Source organism: Bombina bombina, chromosome 7 (genome assembly GCF_027579735.1).
Source record: "Bombina bombina isolate aBomBom1 chromosome 7, aBomBom1.pri, whole genome shotgun sequence".
Lineage (NCBI taxonomy): Eukaryota > Metazoa > Chordata > Amphibia > Anura > Bombinatoridae > Bombina > Bombina bombina.
The window spans coordinates 453,959,011-453,986,095 of record NC_069505.1 but is presented as its reverse complement, the minus strand read 5'-3'; the positions used below and the strand labels follow the sequence as shown (position 1 = coordinate 453,986,095).

Here is a 27,085-nt window from a genome sequence, read left to right as displayed (position 1 = left end):
CAACTCATTCAGCGCTGACATAGGGACTGGTTCTGTCACACACTTTATAGGCACCTGAAACACACACACAACTCATTCAGCGCTGACACAGGGACTGGTTCTGTCACACACTTTATAGGCACCTGAAACACACACACAACTCATTCAGCGCTGACACAGGGACTGGTTCTGTCACACACATTATAGGCACCTGAAACACACACACAACTCATTCAGTGCTGACACAGGGACTGGTTCTGTCACACACATTATAGGCACCTGAAACACACAAGTCATTCAGCGCTGACACAGGGACTAGTTCTGTCACACACTTTATAGGCACCTGGAACACACACACAACTCATTCAGCACTGACACAGGGACTTGTTCTGTCACACACTTTATAGGCACCTGAAACACACACACACAGCTCATTCAGCACTGACACAGGGACTGGTTCTGTCACACACTTTAAAGGCACCTGAAACACACACACAACTCATTCAGCGCTGACACAGGGACTGGTTCTGTCACACACTTTATAGGCACCTGAAACACACACAACTCATTCAGCGCTGACACAGGGACTGGTTCTGTCACACACTTTATAGGCACCTGAAACACACACACAACTCATTCAGTGCTGACACAGGGACTGGTTCTGTCACACACTTTATAGGCACCTGAAACACACACACAACTCATTCAGCGCTGACACAGGGACTGGTTCTGTCACACACTTTATAGGCAACTCATTCAGTGCTGACACAGGGACTGGTTCTGTCACACACTTTATAGGCACCTGAAACACACACACAACTCACTCAGCAATGACACAGGGACTGGTTCTGTCACACACTTTATAGGCACCTGAAATACACACAACTCATTCAGTGCTGACATAGGGACTGGTTCTTATAGAAATAAAAACCTAGCAAATAGCAAAAAGAGCTCCCAATTAAATGTTTAATAAAATGGAAATTTATAAATTGAACTCCCTCACCCCCATAGGATTTAATAATAGTAATAATCATGCTTCTCCCAGTACACTGTATACACAAACGTTTTATTGCTTTTTTGCCCTTCAAGAAAAAAACAAACAAAAAACAAACAACATGACCTTTAATTTGATAAGGTAGTAAACCCTATATACAGAACAATCTATTATAATCTTTTTTAATGCATGTAAATAAACAAATAGAGCCGGTCACAGGGACATGCATTTGTTATTATGACATATTCCATCTCATCTCCCCTGTCAGCAGGTACATGATCTGCAGGGTGTGGGTCAGTATTCTCTCTGTCGTCATCTTGTCCCCGGTCATGTGACTCGCTGTCAGCGAGTTAGTCACACGCTGCAAGAGTGAGACATAAATACATCACTGACCCCTCTCACATCACGTGTGTATGTGCAGGTATTATCTATATATGACATATGTACATATTCTTATAGCCATTCTATACAATAGCACTTCCTCTTCTGCACTATGTGTTTATACCATATAAATACCAGTTTATCTTTATTAGCCTAAGCCTGACATCACTACATAAGCTGCCTATTGCTGTGTATGTGCGGTATTATCTATATATGACATATGTACATATGCTTATGGCCATTCTATACAATAGCACTTCCTCTTCTGCACTATGTGTTTATACCATATAAATACCAGTTTATCTTTATTAGCCTAAGCCTGACATCACTACATAAGCTGCCTATTGCTGTGTATGTGCGGTATTATCTATATATGACATATGTACATATGCTTATGGCCATTCTATACAATAACACTTCCTCTTCTGCACTATGTGTTTATACCATATAAATACCAGTTTACCTTTATTAGCCTAAGCCTGACATCACTACATAAGCTGCCTATTGCTGTGTATGTGCGGTATTATCTATATATGAGATATGTACATATGCTTATGGCCATTCTATACAATAGCACTTCCTCTTCTGCATTACGTGTTTATACCATATAAATACCAGTTTATCTTTATTAGCCTAAGCCTGACATCACTACATAAGCTGCCTATTGCTGTGTACGTGCAGGTATTATCTATATATGATATATGTACATATGCTTATGGCCATTCTATACAATAGCACTTCCTCTTCTGCACTATGTGTTTATACCATATAAATACCAGTTTATCTTTATTAGCCTAAGTCTGACATCACTACATAAGCTGCCTATTGCTGTGTATGTGCTGTATTATCTATATATGACATATGTACATATGCTTATGGCCATTCTATACAATAGCACTTCCTCTTCTGCACTATGTGTTTATACCATATAAATACCAGTTTATCTTTATTAGCCTAAGCCTGACATCACTACATAAGCTGCCTATTACTGTGTATGTGCAGGTATTATCTATATATGACATATGTACATATGCTTATGGCCATTCTATACAATAGCACTTCCTCTTCTGCACTATGTGTTTATACCATATAAATACCAGTTTATCTTTATTAGCCTAAGTCTGACATCACTACATAAACTGCCTATTGCTGTGTATGTGCGGTATTATCTATATATGACATATGTACATATGCTTATGGTCATTCTATACAATAGCACTTCCTCTTCTGCACTATGTGTTTATACCATATAAATACCAGTTTATCTTTATTAGCCTAAGTCTGACATCACTACATAAGCTGCCTATTGCTGTGTATGTGCAGGTATTATCTATATATAACATATGTACATATGCTTATGGCCATTCTATACAATAGCACTTCCTCTTCTGCACTATGTGTTTATACCATATAAATACCAGTTTATCTTTATTAGCCTAAGTCTGACATCACTACATAAGCTGCCTATTGCTGTGTATGTGCGGTATTATCTATATATGACATACGTACATATGCTTATGGCCATTCTATACAATAGCACTTCCTCTTCTGCACTATGTGTTTATACCATGTAAATACCAGTTTATCTTTATTAGCCTAAGCCTGACATCACTACATAAGCTGCCTATTGCTGTGTATGGGGATAATGGAACAAATCACTAAAGGCTGCTGGGAAATAACGGTCACCTCAGGTGAATTTCCCAGAACAACTCTACACTTTTGTATTTGCACAAACACCTTAAACACCGGCTCTTTCTTTACCTCTGAGCATCAATCACCTCTTGTTGCTAAGCAACTAATACACAGTCACTGCAGGCGGTTACCGTGGTGACGTTATGGTGCTTTCTCACCTCTCCCGTCAGCAGGTAGAGAATCTCCAGGATGTGATTCAGGATCCGCTCAGGCAGCTTCTTCTTCATCTTGTTCATGGTCAGTGAGACCTGCAGCAGTGGCACATACATGTCACACATTACATACATGTCACACATTACATACGTGCCACACACCACATACGTGTCACACACCACATACGTGTCACACACCACATACATGTCACACATTACATACATGTCACACATTACATACGTGCCACACACCACATACGTGCCACACACCACATACGTGCCACACACCACATACGTGTCACATATTTAGGGTGACCATATTGCCGCTTTAAAAAGGGACACATATGAAAAATATATATGTCAGGGTTCTTATATAAAACATTTCTTTAAACAGTCCTGAAAACAGCCCTGACATATGTATTTTTCATGTGTCCCTTTTTAAAGCGGCAATATGGTCACACTACACATTTTACATACATGTCAGAGATTACACATACATGTCAGACATTACACATACATGTTAGAGATTACATACACGTCAGAGATTACATATATGGGGATAATAGTCATACACACATAAATAAGTTAGGGCTGCAACTAACAATAATTTTCATAAACAATTAATTAGACGATTATTTTTTCAATAATTTGTTCCTGTATTTAAAATAAAATCCGCATACTGAGTGCTACAAAAATAAACTTCAGACTAAAACTTTAACACAACTGTTTGTCCAATGTTTAAACAGCAGAAGACATTTTTATAATTAAGCAAAACAAAACCACACACTATATGAAAAGAGTCAGAACTAGATAGAGGTAGAACTATCATTGTTTATAACATTCTGTTATTCATTCCTTCCAGAAACTTTGCATTAAAATGCAAAAATATCAACATGACCACGTGCTCCTGGCTGAGGCTGGTTCTCTTTTTGCAGCTATTTTGCCTGCAGCAGAGAAGAGGCGCTCAGATGGTGTAAAGGTGCCTGAGATGCATAAGTAGGGTTTTGCCAATATCACCAAGATCCACCAATGCAAAGTGTTTTCCTCCTTGGCAAGGGGCCTCTCAACAAAGTAAGCCTCAACTTCATTCTAACATAAAAATATCTTGAATATTTATATGAAATGGTAAATAACCAGCTTTAAGGTTAGGGAAAAAAGATCTCATCAGCTCTTAAAATAACAAATATATACTTATAGAGGTTAAATCTGGTAAGTCACAATTTCTTAAAAATAAAAAATAAACAATTAAAAAAAAGTCAAAAGCACTAAGGACTATATATCAATAACAGGACAAAGCCTTACACATTTATACATACAGTACATATAATCAGCAATAGCAAGCGATCTGCTAATAATTGTGCACACAGATAACAGTGACATCAATTCAAATAACAAATCTCATCTATCTAGGTCTAAATAACAAGCTGGGCACTATATCAAGCAAAGCATAGTCCAAAATCACCATAATATAAACAATCAAAATGATGACTGCTATTATTTCTGGGTATCACATAAGCCAGGAGTAGTAGTAAACCTATACTGTCCTGAAAAAGTGAGAAGTAAATGTCTGTAGACACCGTTTAGGCTAAGGGCATAACCATAAAACACAATACCATGTGCAGGAGCTCATTGGAGTGAAGCAGCTGGTGTCATGTACAGACCAAGAAAAATTCTACTGTTTGATCTTTTTCAAAATGGCATCCGTGTATAATAGTAAGGACATTAAACGAACTTTCCATCTTCAAAAATGGAGGACGGAACCTGTAATACTTCGCACATCACGCAATTACCATTGGCCAATAGGAGGATTCATTCATCGCATATAAACTACAGAGGAAAAGATGCACACTATCTCACTTCCTTGAAAAAGCTGTACACTTATGGCGAAACGTACGTCAGACCGCCACAGCCACGTCCCCACTGTCAGCCACCAGGACAGGTATTGTGTATCACTTACCCAGCGTTTTTTTGGCATAACATTTCAGCACGCCATCTGCCTCCATCCTGGAAAGGTGTGATTTTGCTCCCACTTAAAGGGACAGTATACACTCATTTTCATATAACTGCATGTAATAGACACTACTATAAAGAATAAGATGCACAGATACTGATATAAAAATCCAGTATAAAACTGTTTAAAAAAACTTAGTTAGAAGCTGCCAGTTTAGCTCTGTTGAAAAGGTAGCTGGAAAGCCCACTGCAAGTGGGAAATAAGACACTCCTCCCTCCCCCTTCTTTTGCATATGAAAAGACCCTTTACACAAACACAAGCAAGCTGGAGAAGGTAGCTGACGGTATTCACATAAAACTTTGGGGCTTGGTTAGGAGTCTGAAAATCAGAGCAATGTTATTTAAAAATAAGCAAAACTATAGATTTTTTTAAAAAACAACAACTTTATGGGCTATATAAATAGGTCATCTACAAAACATTTATGCAAAGAAAAAATGAGTGTATAATGTCCCTTTAAAGCAGAGCTTTCCAAACTTTTCATGTTGGTGACACACTTTTTAGCCCTACATCATTTCATGACACAGTAAATCAGTTGTACTAGCAAAAAGGAGGTTAAACTAACTTGTTTTAAGAGATACGGACACATACATAAATTATATAATAACAAAATGTATTTACAAGTAACAGTATGTAAGTATGTGCAAGAATTAAAAAATAACTACACCAATACCTACTTATTATTTTAATGGGATGTATGAGGTTGATGGGATGAACACAGTTTCTGAATATTTGGTGGAATATTAGATAAATACACTCGCATTTCATCATCAAGCATTTTTAAGCTTCTACTTCCTATCCATATATCAAGAGCAGGAACAGCAATACACTACTGGGAGCTAGCTGCAAAAAGCCCCCACTGACTTCTGCTCAGCGTTTAAGCTGCCGCCCTCGGTGAGTCTGATTGACTACTGCCCGCACTGCAAACACACTGCTGTTGCACTCACTGACTACACATGCAGTCATGAGCCAATTAAGGAGACTACAGTGCAGTCAGGAGCCAATGTGCCGCCAAAGCCGTCAATTGGAATAGTTTCAGTTCCCACTAAGCTGCCGCAATAGGATAAGATGATCTGTGACCCCCTAGGTATCAATCACGTGTCAACCATGTGATATGCGTAGCAAGCAGGCGGAAAGTCAGAACCCCCCCCCCCCCCCAAAAAATTTAATTTAAAAATATTTGTGCTGAAGCAGGGACACACCTACACACTGCTGCCGACACACTAGTGTGTCCAGACACACAGTTTGGAAAGCACTGCTTTAAAGGCTTATGTAGACAGATACCCGAGTGACTTTATGCAAAGGGGATTATTTGTGGCTTTTTATATAGATTTTTAAACTTTTAAAATGTTATCAATTCAAGCAGCGGCCTGCGTTTGGTGTTATACTGTGTACCAGTGACGTGCAGTGATGGGAGGCAGCGCCTCCCCTGTCAAATCATAAAAAAAGTTTTTAAAATGTAATTAAAAAAAAAAAAAAGTTTTCTGGTGTTGTGCATGAACTTAAGACCACGCCCCCCCAAAGGTGCCCCCCCTCCCTCCGATCCTGGCATGAATCCCATCATCCATGTTGCGCAACTAAGGAGACGGAGAGGCAGTGAGCCGTTCAGCTGCCCTCCGTTGATTGTGCAAGATGGATGCTTAATACTGGGATACTAACTCTATGAGGTAGCGCCACCCAGTGGTATCTTTTGCGGCCAATACTAAGCTCCATTTGAGGCGGCTCTTCAAAACGCCTCTATGCTGGAGCTAACAGACAGCCAATCAGCGCTGCCGGGAGTGCCTGACATCACAATCACGTGGTGACCGTATCTCTTGTCTGGGGAGGTGTGCCAAGCGTGGTGGAAGTGAGTCGGACTGGCGGGAACTTGGAAGTGAAGGAGGTAATTCCTAGTGCCGACTCATGTGTGACCAAATGGCCGGGCGGTGTTGCAGGAGAGAGGGTGCCAGACCAGTTGCAATGCGGGGCTGCCGGGTGCCCAGGATAGGACCAAGCTCACACAGCACACTCCCAGCGCCAGCTGTGATCATCACAATACAGCTCAGAGCATCAGCTGAGTGCTAACAAGCTTTGGAGCTAAATTGGTCAGCAATCCGTTATAACAGGGCTGGGGGTGGAGGTTTAACTATAGTTTAACCCATTATCTTCCTGTTTCCCTGTCTTGGATATAGATGGTACAACACATCCAGCTTATCGTGCTAAATAGAGCCACAATGCATCACATTCTCTTACAGACAAGGGGAATTGAGGCTTAGTAAATTAGGTAAAATACATGGAACTGATGGGGATAGTTAAACAAAGCGGGAAGGGGCATAAGAAGACATGCAGTCAAGAGGATGTGGAGTTCTGCTGAGAGAAAAATAAAAATGATGGGACTGGTTACAAATGGTGTGGAAAATGGTGAAATATAACATAAGCTTGCTGAGAGTTAGAGAGGATGCAAAAGAAGAAGTTCTGTGTATTTTACCTAATATACTATGCCTCAATTCCCCTTGTCTGTAAGAGAATGTGATGCATTGTGGCATCAGCCAAAGGATAACCTGGATGTGTTTTACCAACTATATCCAAGACAGGGAAACAGGAAGAGAATGGGTTAAACTATAGTTAAACCTCCACCTCCACCCCCAGCCCTGTTATAACGGATTGCTGACCAATTTAGCTCCAAATCTTGTTAGCACTCAGCTGATGCTCTGAGCTGTATTGTGATCACAGCTGGCACTGGGAGTGTGCTGTGTGAGATAGGTCCTGTCCTGGGCACCCGGCAGCCAAAGGATATGCTGGATGTGTTGTACCAACTCTCTATATAGTTTATCTTTCCCATTACTATATTCCTTACACTGTCCCCTGCACATTTACTAATATTCCTCACGTTTCTTCTGCAGAAGAAACTTTGCTCCCCTGTGTCTCATCCCCTTACTGTTATGCCCCCCATTTACACCACCACCATCTCCATACAACTTTACTTCAATATTCAGGACATTTATCTATTATTTAACTATTTATTTAATTTTACACTTTTCCCACAGTTCTCCAAATACATTGCATTTGTCACTTCACCCCATTGCTAACCATTGCTCTTTTGCACTTTCTTATTGCTTTTCCTTTTATCATGCATCTCTCTCTTGTGTCCTTTGTCACTTTCCTCCATTGCCCCTTCTCAATCTAATCTTCCCATCAGTGACGTGCAGTGCAATGAGGAGTAGACTAAGGTGAAGAAGAGGAGCTGCTGCTCAGCCTGAGCCTGCCAGTGCCCAGCCCCAGTGAGTGCCTATTGCCTAGTACAGTGCCAGCCAGACCACACAACCAGTGCGACTGCCGCACTGACTAACTGCCCTGGATGGCTGGAGGAGGACGCCTCACCTCACACCGGTAAGTTTACTGTCTGGAGCTCACAGCTCATTACATCAAGACAAGTCCTGCTTTAAATGTTAAGTTAAGGCTTAGGTCTTCTACTCAGTAACTCTAGTGATTAAAAATAGGAAGGTCAACTAAAAGGAAGTAATGTAAAATGGCAGTGGGGCTAGAGGGAGCTTTAGAAGCTATTGCTCACTCACTTAGTGTGCTGGTTTTGATAATGAGATCATGGATGATCAATATGATTTTTGCAATGTACTTCAATAATCAAATTTGCTTTAAATTCAAAGAATAAATCTTTGTTTGTTTTAACTGTATATATATTAAATGCCAATAAATACTGTACTCCTTTTGTCTAATGAAACCAATTCAATTACAAAATAGTTACATTTTCCAAAAGATGTTTTATTAGTTTTTCAAAATATTAAGAATAAATTCTTTTTTTATCCTTAATATTTTGAAAAACGAATAAAACATCTCTTTGGGAAAATTTACCTGTTTTGTAATTAAATTTGGTTTCATTAGACAAGAGTATTTATTTATTATGTGGTATTTATTCATATAAATATATTTATCTGGATTTAGAAAAGATAATTAGTTTATAAAAGCTGAATATTGTTAATGAAATCTTTTTCTAAGGTGGATATTTAAATAATTCAGTAATAGCATTTTTCATGGGATAAAAGAAACCATATTATGTGTTAGATATGAACAATGCCTGGGTGAGTACATAGGGTTTTGGTTTTTCATTTTATAGTGGGATTTTACTGGTCCATAGTGTAATCTCTGTAGAACAGGCACCATTAGTGTGCCACTGTACTAAATATTTGTTAAATTATCTTAATGAACATTATAATGCAAAAATGATGCCCTTTCATTCATACAGCACATGGTGTTTTGCATTATTCTTGTGTTTAATCCCTGTAAAGGTTTAGTATATAGTAAGGTCCAGCTTGTTAGCCACAATCATTGCAGCTAACGGCAGTACATGGCCTGCTAGCCAATCAGATGTGTCTGTGGTTAAACTCATAGGTACAGATTACAAACGGAGCATAAAAATATTGTCCACTAGCATCACTCAAGTTAAATGGTGTGTGGCTAAGGCTGATAGATGGGGTCTTATATATTGGGAGGTAGGTTAAACCACTGAGGCTATTAAATGGGAAAGGATACTTGTCAAGGACGGTGTAGCTATAAAGAAAGCATGGCAGATTAGGTGGAAGGGCTGGGCTGGTACATAAAATTCCTAGTGGTAGTTGGTGCACCAGATGCTTGTAGGTGGGGAAGATGAGACATGCCCAGAGACGCCTGTGGAATTTAGATTGAGAGGTGGAAAATCTAAAATAGGGAGGTAAGGCAGATACATTACCTGGGAAGCTGAGGCTGCAGCCTGCTAGGGTAGACATAGGTGTACCTGAAGCAGAGAGATGGGCAGGTTAGGAAGATACATGCCTAGAAGGATGTTTTGCATCTGGGGCGGATAAATGGGGTGTGTGACAGACAGATACATGCATTGGGGGATATGGGGTAGATTTGTGATAGTGAGGGCAGTTAAAGGGACAGTTTTTTTATATTCACACTTTTTGGGGAATAAGATGCTAAGTTCACAGGGTATACGTATACCTGTCTGTGATTGGCTGAGGTCTGTCACATGATACAGGGAGCTGGCAAATGGGAGAAAAAATAAAATTTGGCAGAAAAAAAATCTTTTTAATTATGTAATTCTACTGCATTGAGGCATTCAGTGGTCCTTTAAGCAAGATAGATAGGGAGCTGTGTACTTATTTATTTACGGCTAGATTTAGAGTTTTGTCGGTAACGACCCGTGTAGCTAACGCTGGCTTTTTTCTGGCCGCACCTTTAAAATAACTCTGGTATTGAGAGTCCACAGAATGGCTGCGTTAGGCTCCAAAAAAGGAGCGTAGAGCATATTTAACGCAACTTCAACTCTCGATACCAGAGTTGCTTACGGACGCGGCCAGCCTCAAAAACGTGCTCGTGCACGATTCCCCCATAGGAAACAATGGGGCTGTTTGAGCTGAAAAAAAACCTAACACCTGCAAAAAAGCCGCGTTCAGCTCCTAATAGAGCCCCATTGTTTGCTATGGGGAAACACTTCCTACGTCTGCACCTAACACCCTAACATGTACCCCGAGTCTAAACACCCCTAACCTTACACTTATTAACCCCTAATCTGCCGCCCCGGCTATCGCTGACCCCTGCATATTATTATTAACCCCTAATCTGCCGCTCCGTAAACCGCCGCTACTTACATTATCCCTATGTACTCCTAATCTGCTGCCCCTAACACCGCCGACCCCTATATTATATTTATTAACCCCTAATCTGCCCCCCACAACGTCGCCTCCACCTGCCTACACTTATTAACCCCTAATCTGCCGACCGGACCGCACCGCTATTATAATAAAGTTATTAACCCCTAATCCGCCTCACTAACCCTATAATAAATAGTATTAACCCCTAATCTGCCCTCCCTAACATCGCCGACACCTAACTTCAAACATTAACCCCTAATCTGCCGACTGGAGCTCACCGCTATTCTAATAAATGTATTAACCCCTAAAGCTAAGTCTAACCCTAACACTAACACCCTCCTAAATTAAATATAATTTAAATCTAATGAAATTAATTAACTCTTATTAAATAACTTATTCCTATTTAAAGCTAAATACTTACCTGTAAAATAAACCCTAATATAGCTACAATATAAATTATAATTACATTGTAGCTATTTTAGGATTAATATTTATTTTACAGGCAACTTTGTAATTATTTTAACCAGGTACAATAGCTATTAAATAGTTAAGAACTATTTAATAGTTACCTAGTTAAAATAATAACAAAATTACCTGTAAAATAAATCCTAACCTAAGTTACAATTAAACCTAACACTACACTATCATTAAATTAATTAAATAAAATACCTACAATTATCTACAATTAAACCTAACACTACACTATCAATAAATAAATTAAATACAATTCCTACAAATAAATACAATTAAATAAACTAACTAAAGTACAAAAAATAAAAAAGAACTAAGTTACAAAAAATAAAAAAATATTTACAAACATTAGAAAAAATTACAACAATTTTAAACTAATTACACCTACTCTAAGCCCCCTAATAAAATAACAAAGCCCCCCAAAATAAAAAAATGCCCTACCCTATTCTAAATTACAAAAGTTCAAAGCTCTTTTACCTTACCAGCCCTGAACAGGGCCCTTTGCGGGGCATGCCCCAAAGAATTCAGCTCTTTTGCCTGTAAAAAAAAACACATACAATACCCCCCCCAACATTACAACCCACCACCCACATACCCCTAATCTAACCCAAACCCCCCTTAAATAAACCTAACACTAAGCCCCTGAAGATCTTCCTACCTTATCTTCACCATACCAGGTTCACCAATCCGTCCAGAGTCTTGATCCAAGCCCAAGCGGGGGGCTGAAGAGTGATGTCCATCCTCGGGCTGAAGTCTGGATCCAAGCGGCGGCTGAAGAAATCCATCATCGGGCTGAAGTCGGAAGTCCATCATCGGGATGAAGTCTTCTATCAAGCCGCATCTTCAATCTTCTTTCTTCTGGAGCGGAGCGGAGCGGAGCCATCTTCTTCCAAGCCGACGCGGAACATCCTCTTCAACCGACGACTAGACGACGAATGACGGTTCCTTTAAGGGACGTCATCCAAGATGGCGTCCCTCGAATTCCGATTGGCTGATAGGATTCTATTAGCCAATCGGAATTAAGGTAGGAATATTCTGATTGGCTGATGGAATCAGCCAATCAGAATCAAGTTCAATCCGATTGGCTGATCCGATCAGCCAATCAGATTGAGCTCGCATTCTATTGGCTGATCGGAACAGCCAATAGAATGCGAGCTCAATCTGATTGGCTGATCGGATCAGCCAATCGGATTGAACTTGATTCTGATTGGCTGATTCCATCAGCCAATCAGAATATTCCTACCTTAATTCCGATTGGCTGATAGAATCCTATCAGCCAATTGGAATTCGAGGGACGCCATCTTGGATGACGTCCCTTAAAGGAACCGTCATTCGTCGTCTAGTCGTCGGTTGAAGAGGATGTTCCGCGTCGGCTTGGAAGAAGATGGCTCCGCTCCGCTCCAGAAGAAAGAAGATTGAAGATGCGGCTTGATAGAAGACTTCATCCCGATGATGGACTTCCGACTTCAGCCCGATGATGGATTTCTTCAGCCGCCGCTTGGATCCAGACTTCAGCCCGAGGATGGACATCACTCTTCAGCCCCCCGCTTGGGCTTGGATCAAGACTCTGGATGGATCGGTGAACCTGGTATGGTGAAGATAAGGTAGGAAGATCTTCAGGGGCTTAGTGTTAGGTTTATTTAAGGGGGGTTTGGGTTAGATTAGGGGTATGTGGGTGGTGGGTTGTAATGTTGGGGGGGGGGTATTGTATGTGGTTTTTTTACAGGCAAAAGAGCTGAATTCTTTGGGGCATGCCCCGCAAAGGGCCCTGTTCAGGGCTGGTAAGGTAAAAGAGCTTTGAACTTTTGTAATTTAGAATAGGGTAGGGCATTTTTTTATTTTGGGGGGCTTTGTTATTTTATTAGGGGGCTTAGAGTAGGTGTAATTAGTTTAAAATTGTTGTAAGATTTTTCTTATGTTTGTAAATATTTTTTTATTTTTTGTAACTTAGTTCTTTTTTATTTTTTGTACTTTAGTTAGTTTATTTAATTGTAGATAATTGTAGGTATTGTATTTAATTAATTTATTGATAGTGTAGTGTTAGGTTTAATTGTAGGTAATTGTAGGTATTTTATTTAATTAATTTATTGATAGTGTAGTGTTAGGTTTAATTGTAGGTAATTGTAGGTATTTTATTTAATTAATTTATTGATAGTGTAGTGTTAGGTTTAATTGTAACTTAGGTTAGGGTTTATTTTACAGGTAATTTTGTAATTATTTTAACTAGGTAACTATTAAATAGTTCTTAACTATTTAATAGCTATTGTACCTGGTTAAAATAATTACAAAGTTGCCTGTAAAATAAATATTAATCCTAAAATAGCTACAATGTAATTATAATTTATATTGTAGCTATATTAGGGTTTATTTTACAGGTAAGTATTTAGCTTTAAATAGGAATAAGTTATTTAATAAGAGTTAATTTATTTCGTTAGAATAAAATTATATTTAATTTAGGGGGGTGTTAGGGTTAAGGTTAGAATTAGCTTTAGGGGTTAAAAAAGTTATTAGAATAGCGGTGAGCTCCGGTCGGCAGATTAGGGATTAATTATTGTAGGTAGCTGGCGGCGACGTTGTGGGGGGCAGATTAAAGGTTAATAAATATAATATAGGGGTCGGCGGTGTTAGGGGCAGCAGATTAGGGGTACATAAGGATAACGTAGGTGGCGGTCGGCAGATTAGGGGTTAAAAATATTTAATCGAGTGGCGGCGATGTGGGGGGACCTCAGTTTAGGGGTACATAGGTAGTTTATGGGTGTTAGTGTACTTTAGAGCACAGTAGTTAAGAGCTTTATGAACCGGCGTTAGCCCAGAAAGCTCTTAACTACTGACTTTTTTCTGCGGCTGGAGTTTGGTCGTTAGATTTCTAACGCTCACTTCAGACACGACTCTAAATACCGGAGTTAGGAAGATCCCATTGAAAAGATAGGATACGCAATTGACGTAAGGGGATCTGCGGTATGGAAAAGTCGCGGCTGAAAAGTGAGCGTTAGACCCTTTAATCACTGACTCCAAATACTGGCGGTAGCCTAAAACCAGCGTTAGGAGCCTCTAACGCTGGTTTTCACGGCTACCGCCAAACTCCAAATCTAGGCCTTATTTTGCTTCCAGCCTCCCACCTGTCATTAAGTGCAAACTGTGCTGTGCAACTGCATATTGAAGAGTTTGAGTACCCAAGGAATATCTGACAAATACTTCACAGAAATTCTCAGCCTGAAAAAGCTTTACAGCTTTACAGCCTTTCCGATTGTCCAGCAATCTGCACAATTTGAGAACTTTGTCAGGCTGAGAATTTCTGTGAAGTATTTGTCAGATATTCCCTGGGTACTCAAACACTTCAATATGTAGTTGCACAGCACAGTTTGCACTTAATGACAGGTGGAAGGCTGGAAGCAAAATAAATAAATAAGTACTACTTTATCTCATGTTTTACTATAAAGCGCAGTTAGCTAAGCTTTTATTTCTAGCAAGTGGCATGCTAGATAGTATCTGACATATGCTTTTAATACTATCCATAACCAATAAACATATTGCAGATGAGCTGGTGCTTTAGTGCAATGTATCTTAACCGTGGTCCTCAAGTACCCCCAACAGGCAAGGTTTTTATTATAGCTGAACCAGTGCACAGTTGAAATAATCAGCTGATCAGTAACACTGTGGCTCTCACCCATCAGCTGATTATTTAATCTATGCACTGGTTCAGCTATAATTAAAACCTGCCCTGTTGTTGTGTTTTCTTTCATGTAATTAGCAAGAGTCCATGAGCTAGTGACGTATGGGATATACATTCCTACCAGGAGGGGCAAAGTTTCCCAAACCTTAAAATGCCTATAAATACACCCCTCACCACACCCACAATTCAGTTTTACAAACTTTGCCTCCCGTGGAGGTGGTGAAGTAAGTTTGTGCTAGATTCTACGTTGATATGCGCTTCGCAGCAGGCTGGAGCCCGGTTTTCCTCTCAGTGTGCAGTGAATGTCAGAGGGATGTGAAGAGAGTATTGCCTATTTGAATTCAATGGTCTCCTTCTACGGGATCTATTTCATAGGTTCTCTGTTATCGGTCGTAGAGATTTCTTCTCCTACCTCTCTTTTCAGATCGACGATATACTCTTATATACCATTACCTCTACTGATTCTCGTTTCAGTACTGGTTTGGCTGTCTACTATATGTAGATGAGTGTCTTGGGGTAAGTAAGTCTTATTTCTATTTATGACACTCAAAGCTATGGTTGGGCACTTTATATGTAAAGTTCTAAATATATGTTTTAAACTTATATTTGCCATGATTCAGGTTAATCAGTATTCCTTCTTTCAGACTGTCAGTTTCATTATTTTTGGGAAAATGCATATGAACTAATATTTTTTCTTACCTTCAAAAATTTTCAAATTGACTTTTTTCCTTGCGGGCTGTTAGGCTCGCGGGGGCAGAAAATGCTTCAATTTATTGCGTCATTCTTGGCGCAAACTTTTTTGGCGCAAAATTTCATTTTTAAACATGGTTGAGTCATTTTTTGACGCATGTGTGTTACAGACGTTTTTTTGCGCCAAAAAATGTGGGCGTCATTTTTGCCGCCAAACAATATGGGCGTCATACATGGCGCCAAATAATGTGGGCGTCATACTTGGCGCCAAAAAATGTGGGCGTCATTCTTGGCGCCAGTTTTTTTCACATTATTTCAGTCTCACTTTTTTGTTGCTTCTGGTTGCTAGAGGCTTGTTTGTTTTGCATTTTTTCCCATTCCTGAAACTGTCATTTAAGGAATTTGATAATTTTGCTTTATATGTTGTTTTTTTCTATTACATATTGCAAGATATTTCAAAAGCTGTTCCTGTATCAGAAAATACTGAGGGATTCCTGATGACTGATATCAGTCCTACCAAAGCTAAGTTCATTAATTTTAATGTTATGAATGTTTATATTTAGCTATGGTTTGTAATAAGTTTTTATGATAAACTTTTACATGCAGAGTCCATTAGTATTTATGCATTATCTATTGCTATTCTTTTTACATCTTATGTACAAGATATATTTAGGAATTTATAAGAATATTTTTCTGATTATTAAGGCTTTGTCTGCTATTCCGCCTTCTAATAAAATTTTTAAGTCTTTTTTTAAAATTCTCATTTAGTTGATGAAGTTTCAAATGACCAACAACATACTGAATTATCCTTCTCTGATGGTGTATTTTCTCATTCAGAATATTCTTCATCAGATATTGACACTAACAAATCTACTTTTTTATTTTTAAATAGAGTACATTCGTTTTTTGTTGAAAAGGTGTTGATTATTTTGGATATGTGTATTAGGTACTTGTGAAGGACGGCTGGTCACCCGTTGGGGCTCAAGGCGCTGTTCAGACCTGGAGTTTTCTGGGGTATTTATATCAGTTCCTTTTTAGGAACAGGATTTTGGGGTTTTATTCAAGACTATTCATTATTTCAAAGATAGAAAATCTTTTTGAATTGTCATATAAGTATACCATCTTTTAGAATGGAGTTTATATGGTCTATTCTGCCTTTTTGGTCAGTAATGGCATTATGTGTTTACAATAGATACAATAGATGCATATCTTCATTTTCTGTTTTCATTCAGATTATTTTCATTTTCTGAGATTCTCTTTTTTTGACAAGCATTACCAATTTGTTGCTTTTCCTTCTGGCCTAGCGACAGCTCTAAGAATCTTTTTAAGGTTCTCAGTGTTTCCTTATTGGACGGTCTCGTGGTACTGGCTCAGTCTTTTCGTTCTGCGGAATCTCATACGATTCAACTTTTGTTGTTTCTTCAAGACATGGTTAGAGGATCTTTTTATCAAAAGCTCTTTGATCCCTCAGACAAGGGTCACCTTTTTTAGGTTTCCAGATAGATTGTGTCAATGTCTTTGTCTCTAGCAGACAAGTGACAATTTTATTGGGTTCCGTTTGTCGGAACCTTCAGTCTCTATTATTTCCTTCACTTGCTATATGCATGGAAGTTTTAGGTACTATGGCTGCAGCATTGGATTCGATTCCCTTTGCTCAATTTCATAAGTAACCTTTCCAGTTTTTTATACTTAATTAATGGTGCAGGGATTCTAGGATATCACTTTTTATATCTTTGAATCCCAATGTTCAACTATCTTTGATTTGGTGGTTAGATCACTATCATATAGTTCTACGGGTCTCTTCGGTTCATTCAACCTGGACCATGATCACTACAGATGCGAGTCTTTTAGGTTGGGAGGCTGTCTGGGGATCTCTGTCAGCACAAGGGGTTTGGAAATCTCAGGAGGCGAGATTACCAATCGATATTTTGGAACTCCGTGCATTTTTTAGAGTTCTTCAGTTTTGGCTTCTTTTTGAAGAAAGAGACGTTATTGTTTTTCAGACAGATAATGTCACAACTGTGGCGTATGTCAACCATCAGGGTGGGACTCTCAGTCCTTAGGCTGTGAAAGAAGTATCTCGGATACTTGCTTGGGCTAAATCCAGCTCCTGTCTAATTTCTGCGGTCCTTTTCCCAGTTATAGACAATTGGGAAGCGGATTATCTCTGTCAATCAAGCTTTACATCCAGGAGAATGGTCTCTTTACTCAGATGTATTTTTTTCAAATTGTTCAGATGTGAGGGCTTCCAGAAATAGATTTGATGGCATCTCATCTAAACAAGGAACTTCGCAGGGGCCTATTCAGGTCCGGGGATCCTCTGGCGGAAGCAGTGTATGCATTGACACTTCCTTGGAGTTATCAATCTGCCTATATCTTTTCGCCTCTGGTTCTTCTTTTTAGAGTGATTTTCAAAATCATCAGGGAGCAATCTTTTGTGTTGCTGGTGGCTCCAGCATGGCCACACAGGTTTTGGTATATGGTTCTTGTTCGGATGTCCAGTTGCCAATCTTGGTCACTTCCATTAAGGCCAGACCTTATATCTTAACATTCATTTTATCCATCAGGAACTCAAATTATTAATTTGATGGTATGGAGATTTAACGCTTAGTACTTAGTCTTAGAAATTTCTCTGACTCAGTGATTAATACTATGTTGCAGGCTCATAAATCTGTGTCTAGTAAGATTTATTATCGAGTTTGAAAGATTTACATCTCTTGATGCTCTTCTCATAAATTCTCTTGGCATTCTTTAGAATTCCTAGGATTTTATAGTTTCTTCAGGATGGTTTAGATAAGGGTTTTTGTCTGCAAGTTCCTTGCAAGGAAAAAATCTCTGTTTTTTTCTGTGCTGTTTTCACAGAAAAATTTGCTAATCTTTCTGTTATTCATTGTTTTGTTCAGGCTTTGGTTCGTATCAAGTCTGTCATTTAAGCCAATTTCTCCTCCTTGGAGTCTTAATTTGGTTCTGAGGGCTTTACAGGCTCTTCTGTTTGAGCATGTGCTTTCTTTGGACATTTAAATTACTTTCATGGAAAGTATTGTTCCTTTTAGACATCTCTTCAGCTAGAACAGTTTTTGAATTATCTGCTCTTTCTTGTGAGTCTCCTTTTTCTGATTTTTCATCAGGATAAGGTGGTTTTGCTGTCTTCTTTTCAATTTTTACCTAAAGTTGTGAATTTTTAACAACATTAGTAGAGGAATTATTGTCCCTTCCTTGTGTCCTAATACTAAGAATTCTTTGGAGAGATTCTTACATTCTTTGGATGAGGTAACAGTTTTGAAATTATGTTGAAGCTACTAAGATTTCAGAAAGACTTCTAGTCTATTTGTTACTTTTTCTGGTTTTAGAAAAGGTCAGAAGGCTTCTGCCATTTTCTTTGGCATCTTGGTTTAAGCTTTTTGATTCATCTTGCTTATTTGGAGTTGGGTTAATCCCCGCCTCAGAGGATTACGGCTCATTCTACTAGGTCAGTTTCTACTTCCTGGACTTTTAAGAATGAAGCTTCAGGTGATCAGATTTGCAAAGCAACGACTTGGTCTTCTTTGCATACTTTTACTAAATTCTACCATTTTGATGTTTTCTCTTCTTCAGAAGTAGTTTTTGGTAGAATAGTATTTCAGGCAGCTGTTTCAGTTTGATTCTTCTGCCTATAATTTCAGTTTTTTTCATTATAAAAATTGAAACTTTTGATTTGGGTAGTGGATTAATTTTTCAGCGGAATTGGCTGTCTTTATTTTATCCCTCCCTCTCTAGTGACTCTTGCGTGGAAGTTCCACATCTTGTTTATCTGCTATCCCATACGTCACTAGCTCATGGACTCTTGCTAATTACATGAAAGAAAACATAATTTATGTAAGAACTTACCTGATAAATTCATTTCTTTCATATTAGCAAGAGTCCATGAGGCCCACCCTTTTTGTGGTGGTTATGATTTTTTTGTATAAAGCACAATTATTCCAATTCCTTGTTGATGCTTTCGCTCCTTTCTTATCACCCCACTTCTTGGCTATTCGTTAAACTGAATTGTGGGTGTGGTGAGGGGTGTATTTATAGGCATTTTAAGGTTTGGGAAACTTTGCCCCTCCTGGTAGGAATGTATATCCCATACATCACTAGCTCATGGACTCTTGCTAATATGAAAGAAATGAATTTATCAGGTAAATTCTTACATAAATTATGTTTTTCCGGCATTTTATATCTAGTGCCTCACCAGCCTCTGACCTCACCGCATGTCACTGCTGTGTACCTGGCAGTATACTCCCGGGTGTGGCCCTGAAAAGTGTGAGTAACCCCTTGGCGGGATCACTGTGCGAATTAACACTTGTTCAAACATACTTCACTATATGGTTTTTTGTTTTATTTGAGGCAAGAAACCACCTGAATCATTGGAAAATATCCTGTGTATTACACATATCCTTATATATTCAATTTTGTACTTATTTGTTTTTATATTGTATCATTACAGCAGCCTGTATACAGATACATGTATATAGCTGCCTGTATACAGAGTATATAGCTGCCTGTATATAGATACCTGTAATATAAAACGGTGTATATAGCTGCCTGTATATAGATACCTGTAATATAAAACGGTGTATATAGCTGCCTGTATATAGATACCTGTAATATAAAATTGTGTATATAGCTGCCTGTATATAGATACCTGTAATATAAAACCCTGTATATAGCTGCCTGTATATAGATACATGTAATATAAAACCCTGTATTATAGCTGCCTGTAATATAAAACCCTGTATATATCTGCCTGTATATAGATACATGTAATATAAAACTGTTTATATAGATACCCGTATATATTGAAGATACCTGTAATATAAAACCGTGTATATAGCTGCCTCTATATAGATACCTATAATATAAAACCCTGTATACAGATACCTGTTATGAATTAATAGGAGAGATGGAACTCAACTGCAGAAATTCAGTAAATTAGGTTTTGTTAGCCAGTAGTAGCACTGAGAAGCTAAGAGACTGAACTCAGAGCAACTGATACTTAGGCTATAATATAATATATACAAAGATCAACTTAACAAGAATGTAAAGGTTATAAAGTGAACAGAACTTGCAATTCTGATTTAGGTATATTAGGCTTTGCCCAGCTAGCTCCCAGTGACACAGAAATAACACAAATCTTGGGTGTAGGCAATATTCTGATAGGAATTCCCAAAGTTAGTTAATGTCCATGCTTCATAACTTGCTATTCTGATTTAGGTATATTAGGCTTAGCCCAGCTAGCTCCCAGTGACACAGAAATAGCTTAAATCTTGGGTGTAGGCAATATTCTGTTAAGCATTCCCAAAGTTAGTTAATGTCCATGCTTCATATAGGAAATAACATTAGGGAATGTTAGGAGAATGTCTTTTTAAGAAAAGATGTGTTGCGCTTGTTTAGAGAACAACTGGTATTCAGTGCAGTAATATATACAGTGAGAGGTTTCCTTAACAAGACTTAGAAAGTAAATCCTGGATGAAGGAAGTAATTCAGCAACTACTCACAGTAAGGATGACAGGAGCAGCATGGAGGTTAGGAGATTCACAGCACAGCAGACTGCAGACAAAGCAGATTGATCACACAGGGAACCACTCACTGTGAGTCAGGCAGTTACACACTGACCGGAGCTTTGCAGCACAGCTGAATCCTCACAATGAAATGTTTGTGGAAAGATATGATACACTTCAATAAAGGTTCTTCAGGGTTAAAGCTGAAATGAAATACTGTAGTAACAATTCCAGAGTTGGAAGAGACTGAAGATAAATGGCTTTAATTCAATCAGGACAATTCCAGGAGATGCAGCTTCTGGGATTACCAAATACAAAATACTAAAGCAGGGAAAAGTGGACGTGTCAAGTTTAAATAACCTTGCTCAGCAGGTGAAGTTGAATTAAAGGTACAGATGCTGAAACATGAGTTCTGAAAAGAAAGACATCCATTACATATCCCCCTCCTCAAGACAGCATCCCTGGAGCTGCAAATCTTGGACGATCCGGATGTCGCCTGTGAAAAAGTGATACCAGACGTGGTGCTTGAACCAATGTTGAGGGCTCCCAAGAATCCTCTTCCGAATCGTACCCTTTCCAATGGATCAGATATTGGAGTATTCCCTTATGAATCCTAGAATCAATAATAGAATCTACTTCATATTCCGTGTCTGGATCTACAAAAGTTTCAGTTTCAGGAAGCTTCCTAAGTTGCCAGAGTGTCCTGATAAGGTTTCAATAAAGACACATGAAATGTAGGATGTATATGAAATGATGGTGGTAGATCTAGGGTGACTGCATTTTCATTAATGATTCTTGTGATAGGGAAAGGTCTGATGAAGGTAACACTGAGTTTCTTGCTTGGAGTGCTAAGCTTAATGTGTTTTGTGGATAACCAAACCTTGTCACCAACTTTGTAAGTTGGTGGTTGACGTCTTCTCAGGTCATAATAATGCTTTTGGGTTGCTTGTGCATCAGTAATGTTATTCTTAAGTCCCTGAAAGAAATCAATTAAAGAGTTGGTGGTATCATCCACTTGTGGACAAGAGTTATCAGGTTGAGGATGTAACTGGAAAGTGGGATGATATCCATAATTTGCGTAAAAAGGAGATCTCTTGGTTGTGGAATTCTCTGAGTTATTATAGGCATATTCTGCCATAGGTAAATTTTGACTTCAATGGTGTTGTTGTGATGAACAATAAGATCGTAGGAATTGTTCTAACAACTGGTTGACTCTCTCGGTCTGCCCGTTAGTCTGTGGGTGGAAAAATGTACTGCATCAATGTTCTATTTGCATGTTTTTACAGAGCTGCTTCCAGAACCGAGATGTGAACTGTGTCCCCCTGTCAGTTATAATTTCTTTGGGTAAACCATGTAATTTTACTATATGGGTAAGAAACATATATAGTGGATGTAGGTAATTTCAGTGGATGTAGGTAATTTGTGGAACGGAATAAAGTGTGCCATTTTTGTTAGAAGGTCGACAACTACCAGAATAGTGTTATAGTTGTTCGATGTTGGAAGATCTACAATGAAATCCATTCCTATAGTGTTCCATGGTCTATCAGGAATATGTAATGGTGTAAGTAATCCGAATGGGGGTCTTCTGTCAATTTTAGTGGTAGTAAAAACTGGACAAGAGAGAACGTAATCCCTGACTAAAAGTTTCATGGACGGCCACCAGTAAGTTCTGGAGATTAATTCAGTTGTTTTATTAATTCCTGGATGCCCTGCCATAGGAGGGTCATGATGGTCCTGTATGACAGGGGTACGTAAAGAAGTTGGAACATATATCTTTCCTTGATAGTAGCGAAGTCCATCTGAATGTTTCTCAACATTGAATTTTGAAGGTACTTCTTCCTCATTTTGTATACTTTTCAATTGGTCTGTGAAACTTGGGGTGAGTCCTACGATATGCTCAGATGGAATGACTGTAGTGGGTTGACTTACAATGGAAGGTCTCCTCTCCATTCTAGATAGGGCATCTGCCTTTCCATTTTTAGAACCAGGTCTGTAAGTTATGTGGAGTTGGAATCTGGAAAAGACTCCAGCGGAGTTGACGAGAGGATAGTATCCTGTTGGTTTGCAAGTATTCAAGGTTTTTGTGGTCTGTGTATACCAGAATAGGGTATTTAGTTCCTTCAAGTAAGTGTCGTCAGACCTCCAAATAATTTTTTATCACTAATAACTCTTTCTCCCCGATGGGGCAATTCTGTTCTGCTGGTGACATTACCCTGGAGTAGTAAGCAACAGGATGAATGGGACTTTCAGGGTTTTCACGTTGAGATAGAACAGAACCCACGGCATAATCTGAAGCGTCAACTTCCAAAATGTATTGTTTATTTGCATCTGGGAACTGTAAAATGGGAGCTTCACAAAATCTCTCCTTTATGGAGTTGAAGATATCCTGTTTAGTTGAATCCCATGTTAAGGATGTTTTACTACTGGTGAGTGTTATTAAAGGCTTAGTGATTTTTGAATAATTTTTAATGAACTTCCTATAATAGTTCGCAAACCCTAGGAAGCGTTGTAAGTCCTTCTTGGTGGTGGGAGTTGGCCATTTTCGTATGGCCTCGACCTTAGCTTGATCCATCTCAATTCCGTTTGGACTAATGTGGTATCCAAGAAAGGTTATTTCTGTTGTATGAAACTGACATTTTTCTGGCTTTGCATAGAGATGGTGTTGCCGTAGGCGAGTAAGGACCCATCTAACGCGTTTTCTATGGTCGTCTAAATTGTCGGAATAGATGAGGATGTCATCCAAGTAAATCACAATGCATATGTCCAGTAGATCCCTGAATATATCATTGATAAAGTGCTGGAAGGTGGCTGGGGTGTTACAGAGCCCGAATGGCATCACAGTGTATTCAAAAAGGCCGTAACGGGTTCTGATCGCCGTGAGCCATTCGTCCCCTTCTCTTATTCTTATTAAATTATAAGCACCTCGTAGATCTAATTTCATATATATGCGGGCATGACCTAGACGTTCTATGAGTTCTGGTATCAGTAGTAACGGGTACCGGTTTTTAACTGTGATTTTGTTCAGTTGTCTGTAGTCAATTATAGGTCGGAGTGACTGGTCTTTGTTCTGTACAAAGAACATTCCCGCTGCAGCAGGTGAGGTGGAGGTACGAATGAATCCTTTTAGAAGATTTTCGGAGATGTAGGTTTTGAGATGTTCCAATTCAGGAGTAGACAACGGATAGATATGTCCATATGGAATAGTTGACCCTGGTATCAACTCTATTGGACAATCGTATTGACGATGAGGTGGTAAATTTTCAGCTTCAGATTTGCTGAATACATCATGAAAATCCTGGTATTCTGTCGGTAACGAATTATCTGCTAAATGGCAGATTGTGACCTGAGGGAAACAAGTATTTTTACAGTATTCAGATTGAAAAGTGATATCTAAACTACCTCAAGATATGGTGGGTTGATGAAGCTGTAACCACTGTAACCCCAATACTATGGGGAATAATGGTGAGGGTATTACATCAAATCTGATATACTCTACATGGTTTGAGTGAGAGGTTACTTTGAGAGGAATTGTGTGATAAGTGATGGGTCCTGTATTTATCAAAGAACCATCAATAACTCTGATTGAGACGGGTGTTGCTTTTAACATAACAGGAATTTTATTATGCTTAACAAGTGTTGCATCAATGTAACAGTTGTGAGCCCCTGAGTCAATGATTCCTTCACTTCTGAGATGTTGTTGATCCCACTGCAAAGAAAGGGTTAATGAGCAGTATACTATTTTTGAGGAGTTTGTAGTTAAACAAGAATTTTTTGTAAAAGACTTACATTTCTTCTGTCTCTGTAATATGGGACAATCTTTGACACTGTGTGAACTGGATGCACAATACATACATAAGTTGAGCAACCTGCGTCTATTCTTTTCCTCTGGCTGTAACGGCCCTTTAGTGAAACCTATCTCCATGGCATCAGTGGGTTGAGAATGGTTTATCCTTGGTGAGTATGTTGGTGCCTTATAGGATGATTCTGTAGTATGTCTCTCTGTCTTTCTCTCTCTAACACGTCTATCAATCTGAATGCTTAATGAGATTAAACCTTCCAAAGTTTTAATAAGTTCGGTGCGAGCAATTTCATCCTTAACCGTATGAGATAACCCTAAACGGTATTGGTTCCTAAGGGCTATGTTACTCCACTCTGTATCCTTAGAATACTGTTGGAACTCAGTAAGGTATTCCTCAACTGGTCTCTTTCCTTGTCGTAGTGATCTCATTTTAGTTTCTGCTGTGAGCTGCTTATTCGTATCCTCATAGAGAATACCCATTTGATGAAAAAAGTCCTCCAAGGAAGAGAGAATAGGGTGGTTTTGCTTGAAGAAAGAATCTGCCCATTTCCTGGGTTCGCCTCTTAGGTAGGATAAAACTGTAAGTACCTTTACTCGATCATTACAGTATGTTTTAGGCTTGAGGGTGAAAAGAAGAAGAAAGGCATTCTTGAACTGAAGAAATTGTGTTCTATCACCTGAAAATTTGTCAGGTAAACAAACCTGGGGTTCAGGTGCACTATTTTTCATGGCTGCTCAGAGACTTTCATTTTGAAGTTGTAACTCTCTGATTGCTTGTCCCATCTGATCAACCTTTTGGTTCAGGTTGTAAACCACCTGAGGAAGATCTGCTGGTTCCATGACAATGGCTTTAGTATTATGTTATGAATTAATAGGAGAGATGAACTCAACTGCAGAAATTCAGTAAATTAGGTTTTGTTAGCCAGTAGTAGCACTGAGAAGCTAAGAGACTGAACTCAGAGCAACTGATACTTAGGCTATAATATAATATATACAAAGATCACCTTAACAAGAATGTAAAGGTTATAAAGTGAACAGAACTTGCAATTCTGATTTAGGTATATAAGGCTTTGTCCAGCTAGCTCCCAGTGACACAGAAATAACAAAAATCTTGGGTGTAGGCAATATTCTGATAGGAATTCCCAAAGTTAGTTAATGCCCATGCTTCATAACTTGCAATTCTGATTTAGGTATATTAGGCTTAGCCCAGCTAGCTCCCAGTGACACATAAATAGCTCAAATCTTGGGTGTAGGCAATATTCTGTTAAGCATTCCCAAAGTTAGTTAATGTCCATGCTTCATATAGGAAATAACATTAGGGAATGTTAGGAGAATGTCTTTTTAAGAAAAGATGTGTTGCGCTTTGTTTAGATAACAACTGGTATTCAGTGCAGTAATATATACAGTGAGAGGTTTCCTTAAAAAGACTTAGGCCTAGATTTGGAGTTTGGCGGTAAAAGGGCTGTTAACGCTCCGCGGGTTTTTTTCTGGCCGCACCATAAAATTAACTCTGGTATTGAGAGTCCAAAAAAATGCTGCGTTAGGCTCCAAAAAAGGAGCGTAGAGCATTTTTACCGCAAATGCAACTCTCGATACCAGAGTTGCTTACGGACGCGGCCAGCCTCAAAAACGTGCTCGTGCACGATTCTCCCATAGGAAACAATGGGGCTGTTTGAGCTGAAAAAAAACCTAACACCTGCAAAAAAGCCGCGTTCAGCTCCTAACGCAGCCCCATTGTTTCCTATGGGAAAACACTTCCTACGTCTGCACCTAACACCCTAACATGTACCCCGAGTCTAAACACCCCTAACCTTACACTTATTAACCCCTATTCTGCCGCCCCCGCTATCGCTGACCCCTGCATTACACTTTTAACCCCTAATCTGCCGCTCCGTAAACCGCCGCAACCTACGTTATCCCTATGTACCCCTAATCTGCAGCCCTAACATCGCCGACCCCTATGTTATATTTATTAACCCCTAATCTGCCCCCCACAACGTCGCCGACACCTACCTACACTTATTAACCCCTAATCTGCCGAGCGGACCTGAGCGCTACTATAATAAAGTTATTAACCCCTAATCCGCCTCACTA

At 39.0% G+C, this 27,085-nt stretch overlaps 1 long non-coding RNA gene across 1 annotated transcript in view; it reads right to left on the bottom strand.

The window, feature by feature from the left end:
- Positions 1-1,024: 1,024 nt before the first annotated feature.
- LOC128635987 (uncharacterized) overlaps positions 1,025-27,085 on the bottom strand; it is a 41,048-nt gene continuing 14,987 nt past the window's right edge. The window contains exons 2-3 of the long non-coding RNA XR_008398642.1: positions 3,205-3,294; positions 1,025-1,334 (exon numbers count right to left, since the gene is read on the bottom strand). This is a non-coding gene — a long non-coding RNA (uncharacterized LOC128635987). The remainder of the gene's footprint in view (positions 1,335-3,204; positions 3,295-27,085) is intronic.